Raw genomic sequence first — 6,075 nt, 5'->3', positions numbered from 1 at the left:
GGGGTATGTAGGAACAAAATGTTCTCTTTTCTAGGGAGGGGTATGCAGGAACAGTATGTTCTCTCTTCTAGGTAGGGGCATGGAGGAACAGGATGATCTCTCTTCTAAGGAGGGGTATAAAGGGAACAGTATGCTCTTTGTTCTAGGTAGGGGTGTATAGGAACCGAACGTTGACTTCCTAGGGAAGGCTGTAGAGGAACAGAAAGTTCTTTCTTACAGGGAGGGTTATGGAGGAACAGAAAGTTCTCTCTTACAGGGAGGGGTATACAGGAACAGTACGCTCTCTTCTAAGGAGGGGTATAAAGGGCACAGTATGCTCTTTGTTCTAGTAAGGGGTGTATAGGAACAGTATTTTGTCTTCCTAGGGAAGGCTGTAGAGGAACAGAATGTTCTCTCTTCGAGGGAAGGGCATGGAGGAACAGAATGTTCTCTCTTCTAGGGAAGGGGTTAGATCGAGGAACTAAATGTTATATTTTCTAGGGAGGGGTTAAGCAGAACTGGATGTTCTCTTTTCCAGGAGGGGTATAGAGGAACAGAATGTTCTCTCTCCTAGGTAGGGGTATAGAGGAACAGGATGTTTTCTAGGGAGGGATGTAGAGGAACAATTTGTTCTCTCCTCTAAGGAGGGAGTATAGAGGAACAGAATGTTCTTTCTTTCAGGGAGGGCATGGAGGAACAGAAATTTTTCTCTTTTAAGGAGGGGCATGGAGGAACAGGATGTTTTCTCTTCCAGGGAGGGGTATAGAGGAAAAGTTTGTTCTCTCTTCCAGGGAGGGGTATCGCGTAACAGAATGTTCTCCCTTCAAGGGACGGGTTTTGCGGAACAGGATGTTCTCTCTCCTAGGGAGGGGTATAGCGGAACAGTATGTTCTCTCTTCTAGGGAGGGGCATGGAGGAACAGTATGTTCTCTCTTCTAGGGAGGAGTAAAGAGGAATAGAATGTTCTCTCTTCTAGAGAGGGGTAAAGAGGAACAGGATGTTCTCTCATCTAGGGAGGGGTATGTAGGAACAGAATGTTCTCCCTTCCAGGGAGGGGTATAGAGGAACAGATTGTTCTCTCTTCTAGGGAGGGTTAAAGAGGAACAGAATGTTCTCTCTTCTAGGAAGGAGTAAAGAGGAAAACAATGTTCTCTCTTCTAGGGAGGGGTAAAGAGGAACAGGATGTTCTCTCTTCTAGAGAGGGGTAAAGAGGAACAGAATGTTCTCTCTTCTAGGGAGGGGTAAAGAGGAACTGTATGTTCTCTCTTCCAGGGAGGGGTATAGAGGAACAGAATATTCTCTCTTCCAGGGAGGGGTAAAGAGGAACCGAATTTTCTCTCTTCCAGGAAGGGGTGTAGAGTATTTGGAGGTTTTCTCTTCTAGGGAAGGGCATTGAGGAACAGGATGTTCTCTTTATCTAGGGAGGGGTATACAGGAACAGAATGTTCTCCCTTCCAGGGACGGTTACGGAGGAACAGAATGTTCTCTCTTCTAGGGAGGGTTAAAGAGGAACAGGATGTTCTCTCATCTAGGGAGGGGTATAGAGGAATAGAATGTACTTTCTTCCAGGGAGGGGTATAGAGGAACAGATTGTTCTCTCTTCTAGGGAGGGTTAAAGAGGAACAGGATGTTCTTTCATCTAGGGAGGAGTAAAGAGGAATAGAATGTTCTCTCTTCTAGGGAGGGGTAAAGAGGTACAGGATGTTCTCTCATCTAGGGAGGGGTATAGAGGAACAGGATGTTCTCTCTTCTAGGGAGGGGCATGGAGGAACAGAATGTTCTCCCTTCCAGGGAGGGGTATAGAAGAACAGAATGTTCTCTCTTCTAGGGAGTGGTGTAGAGTATTTGGAGGTTCTCTCTTCTAGGGAGGAGTAAAGAGGAATAGAATGTTCTCTCTTCTAGAGAGGGGTAAAGACGAACAGGATGTTCTCTCATCTAGGGAGGGGTATGTAGGAACAGAATGTTCTCCCTTCCAGGGAGGGGTATGGAGGAACAGATTGTTCTCTCTTCTAGGGAGGGTTAAAGAGGAACAGAATGTTCTCTCTTCTAGGAAGGAGTTAAGAGGAAAACAATGTTCTCTCTTCTAGGGAGGGGTAAAGAGGAACAGGATGTTCTCTCTTCTAGAGAGGGGTAAAGAGGAACAGAATGTTCTCTCTTCTAGGGAGGGGTAAAGAGGAACTGTATGTTCTCTCTTCCAGGGAGGGGTATAGAGGAACAGAATATTCTCTCTTCCAGGGAGGGGTAAAGAGGAACCGAATTTTCTCTCTTCCAGGAAGGGGTGTAGAGTATTTGGAGGTTTTCTCTTCTAGGGAGGGGCATTGAGGAACAGGATGTTCTCTTTATCTAGGGAGGGGTATACAGGAACAGAATGTTCTCCCTTCCAGGGACGGTTATGGAGGAACAGAATGTTCTCTCTTCTAGGGAGGGTTAAAGAGGAACAGGATGTTCTCTCATCTAGGGAGGGGTATAGAGGAATAGAATGTACTTTCTTCCAGGGAGGGGTATAGAGGAACAGATTGTTCTCTCTTCTAGGGAGGGTTAAAGAGGAACAGGATGTTCTCTCATCTAGGGAGGAGTAAAGAGGAATAGAATGTTCTCTCTTCTAGGGAGGGGTAAAGAGGTACAGGATGTTCTCTCATCTAGGGAGGGGTATAGAGGAACAGGATGTTCTCTCTTCTAGGGAGGGGCATGGAGGAACAGGATGTTCTCTCTTCTAGTAAGGGGGTTAGATCAAGGAACTGAATGTTATATTTTCTAGGGAGGGGTGAAGCAAAATGTGATGTTCTTTCCTCCAGGGAGGGGTATTCAATTCAATTCAATTCATTTCAATTTTTTCTCGCAATATAACAATTAAAATATACAAAGTAACAGTAAATTTTAACTAAGTTTACAATGGTTATATGCAGGGCTTTCAATGAAGGTTGCGAAAACCTGTAAAGTTGGATTGCCCAAAATTGTATTGAGGAACAAGTTTTGTTCTCTCTTCCAGGGAAGAGGAGCAGAATGTTCTGTCTTCTAGGAAGAAGTAAAGAGGAACAGAATGTTCTCTCTTCTATGGAGGGGTAAAGAGGAACCGAATGTTCTCTCTTCCCGGAAGGGGTGTAGAGTATTTGGAGGTTCTCTCTTTTAGGGAGCGGCATTGAGGAACAAGATGTTCTCTTATCTAGGGAGGGGTATATAGGAACAGAATGTTCTCCCTTCCAGGGAGGGGTATAGAATCACACAATGTTCTCTCTTCTAGGGAGGGTTAAAGAGGAACAGGATGTTCTCTCATCTAGGGAGGAGTAAAGAGGAATAGAATGTTCTCTCTTCTAGGGAGGGGTAAAGAGGAACAGGATGTTCTCTCATCTAGGGAGGGGTATGTAGGAACAGAATGTTCTCCCTTCCAGGGAAGTTGTGAAGTTGGATTGCCCAAAATTGTATTGAGGAACAAGTTTTGTTCTTTCTTCCAGGTAAGAGGAGCAGAATGTTCTGTCTTCTAGGAAGTGGTAAACAGGAACAGAATGTTCTCTCTTCTAGGGAGGGGTATATAGGAACAGAATGTTCTTCCTTCCAGTGAGGGGTATAGAGGAACAGAATGTTCTCTCTTCTAGGGAGGGTTAAAGAGGAACAGGATGTTCTCTCATCTAGGGAGGAGTAAAGAGGAATAGAATGTTCTCTCTTCTAGGGAGGGGTAAAGAGGTACAGGATGTTCTTTCATCTAGGGAGGGGTATAGAGGAACAGGATGTTCTCTCTTCTAGGGAGGGGCATGGAGGAACAGGATGTTCTCTCTTCTAGTAAGGGGGTTAGATCAAGGAACTGAATGTTATATTTTCTAGGGAGGGGTGAAGCAAAATGTGATGTTCTTTCCTCCAGGGAGGGGTATTCAATTCAATTCAATTCATTTCACTTTTTTTTCGCACTATAAAAATTTAAAAATACAAAGTAAGAGTAAATTTTAACTAAGTTTATAATGGTTATATGCAGGGCTTTCCATGAAGGTTATGAAAACCTGTAAAGTTGGATTGCCCAAAATTGTATTGAGGAACAAGTTTTGTTCTCTCTTCCAGGGAAGAGGAGCAGAATGTTCTCTCTTCTAGGGAGGGGTGTAGAGTATTTGGAGGTTCTCTCTTCTAGGGAAGGGCATTGAGGAACAGGATGTTTTCTCTTCTAGGGAGGGGCATGGAGGAACAGGATGTTCTCTCTTCTAGGGAGGGGTGTAGAGTATTTGGAGGTTCTCTCTTCTAGGGAAGGGCATTGAGGAACAGGATGTTTTCTCTTCTAGGGAGGGGCATTGAGGAACAGGATGTTTTCTCCTCTAGGGAGGGGCATTGAGGAACAGGATGTTTTCTCTTCTAGGGAGGTGTATAGAGGAACAGAATGTTCTCTCTTCTAGTAAGGGGGTTACATCAAGGAACTGAATGTTATATTTTTTAGGGAGGGGTGAAGCAAAATGTGATGTTCTTTCCTCCAGGGAGGGGTATTTAATTCAATTCAATTCATTTCAATTTTATTTCGCAATATAAAAATTAAAATATACAAAGTAACATTAAATTTTAAATAAGTTTACAATGGTTATATGCAGGGCTTTCCATGAAGGTTGTGAAAACCTGTAAAGTTTGATCGCCCAAAATTGTATTGAGGAACAAGTTTTGTTCTCTCTTCCGGGGAAGAGCAGCAGAATGTTCTCTCTTCTAGGGAGGGGTATAGAGGAACAGAATGTTCTCTCTTTCTAGGGAGGGGTTTAGAGGAACAGAATGTTCTCTCTTCTAGGAAGGAGTAATGAGGAAAACAATGTTCTCTCTTCTAGGGAGGGGTAAAGAGGAACAGGATGTTCTCTCTTCTAGAGAGGGGATTAAGAGGAACAGAATGTTCTCTCTTCTAGGGAGGGGTGAAGAGGAACAGAATGTTCTCTCTTCTAGAGAGGAGTAAAGAGGAACAGGATGTTCTTTCATCTAGGGAGGGGTATGTAGGAACAGAATGTTCTCTTTTCTAGGGAGGGGCATGGAGGAATAGGATGTTCTCTCCTCTAAGGAGGGAGTATAGAGGAACAGAATGTTCTTTCTTCCAGGGAGGGACATGGAGGAACAGAAATTTCTCTCCTTTAAGGAGGTTGTGAAGGAACAGTATGTTCTCTCTCCCAGGGAGGGGTATAGAGGAACAAAATGTTCTCTCTTCCAGGGAGGGATGTAGAGGATTTGGAGGTTCTCTCTTCAAGGGAGGGGCATTAAGGAACAGCATGTTCTCTCTTCCAGGGAGGGGTAAAGAGGAACAGAATGTTCTCTCTTCTAGGGAGGAGTAAAGAGGAACAGAATGTTCTCTCATCTAGGGAGGGATATGTAGGAACAGAATGTTCTCTTTTCTAGGGAGGGGTATAAAGGAACAGTATGTTTTCTGCTCCAGGGAGGGGTTTAGAGAAATAGGATATTCTCTCTTCTAAGGAGGGGTATGGAGGAACAGGATGTTTTCTCTTCTAAGGAGGGGTGTAAAGAAGATGTTCTCTCTTTTAAGGAGGGATTTAGAGGAACCAAATGTTCTCTATTATAGGGATGGGTATATATCAACAGAATGTTCTCTGTTCTAGGGAGGGATGAAGCAAAACGTGATGTTCTCTCTTACAGGGGGGGTTTTTAGGAACAGTTTGTTCTCTCTTCCAGGGAGGGGTATTTAGGAACAGTATGTTCTCTTTTCAAGGGAGGGGCATTTAAGGAACAGAATGTTTTCTCTCCTAGGGAGGGGGTATAGAGGAACAGAATGTTTTCCCCTCCAGGGAGGGGTGTATATGAACAGAATGTTCTCTCTTTTAGGGAGGGGTATATATGAACAGAATGTTTTCTCTTCCAGGAAGGGTATAGAGGAACAGAATGTTCTCTCTTCCATGGAGGGATATGAAGGAAAAGAATGTACTCTCCACTAGGGATGGGCATGGAGGAACTTATATGCCAAGATGATAAAAGGGTCATATGTATATAATGGATGGTGATAAGTTTGGCCCCTGACTTTGTTATGTTAATAGTTACTCAGGGCATGTCTCTCAAAAGAAGTGCGTCATTAAAAAATATACTGTGTAAACATTAAATTTTACTACTCACAATTGTTTGCAGAGCAATTACTTG

Source organism: Strongylocentrotus purpuratus, unplaced genomic scaffold (genome assembly GCF_000002235.5).
Source record: "Strongylocentrotus purpuratus isolate Spur 01 unplaced genomic scaffold, Spur_5.0 spur5_scaffold_12, whole genome shotgun sequence".
NCBI classification, from domain to species: Eukaryota; Metazoa; Echinodermata; class Echinoidea; order Camarodonta; family Strongylocentrotidae; genus Strongylocentrotus; species Strongylocentrotus purpuratus.
The sequence above is the reverse complement of the archived record's forward strand: the minus strand, read 5'-3'. Positions refer to the sequence as shown.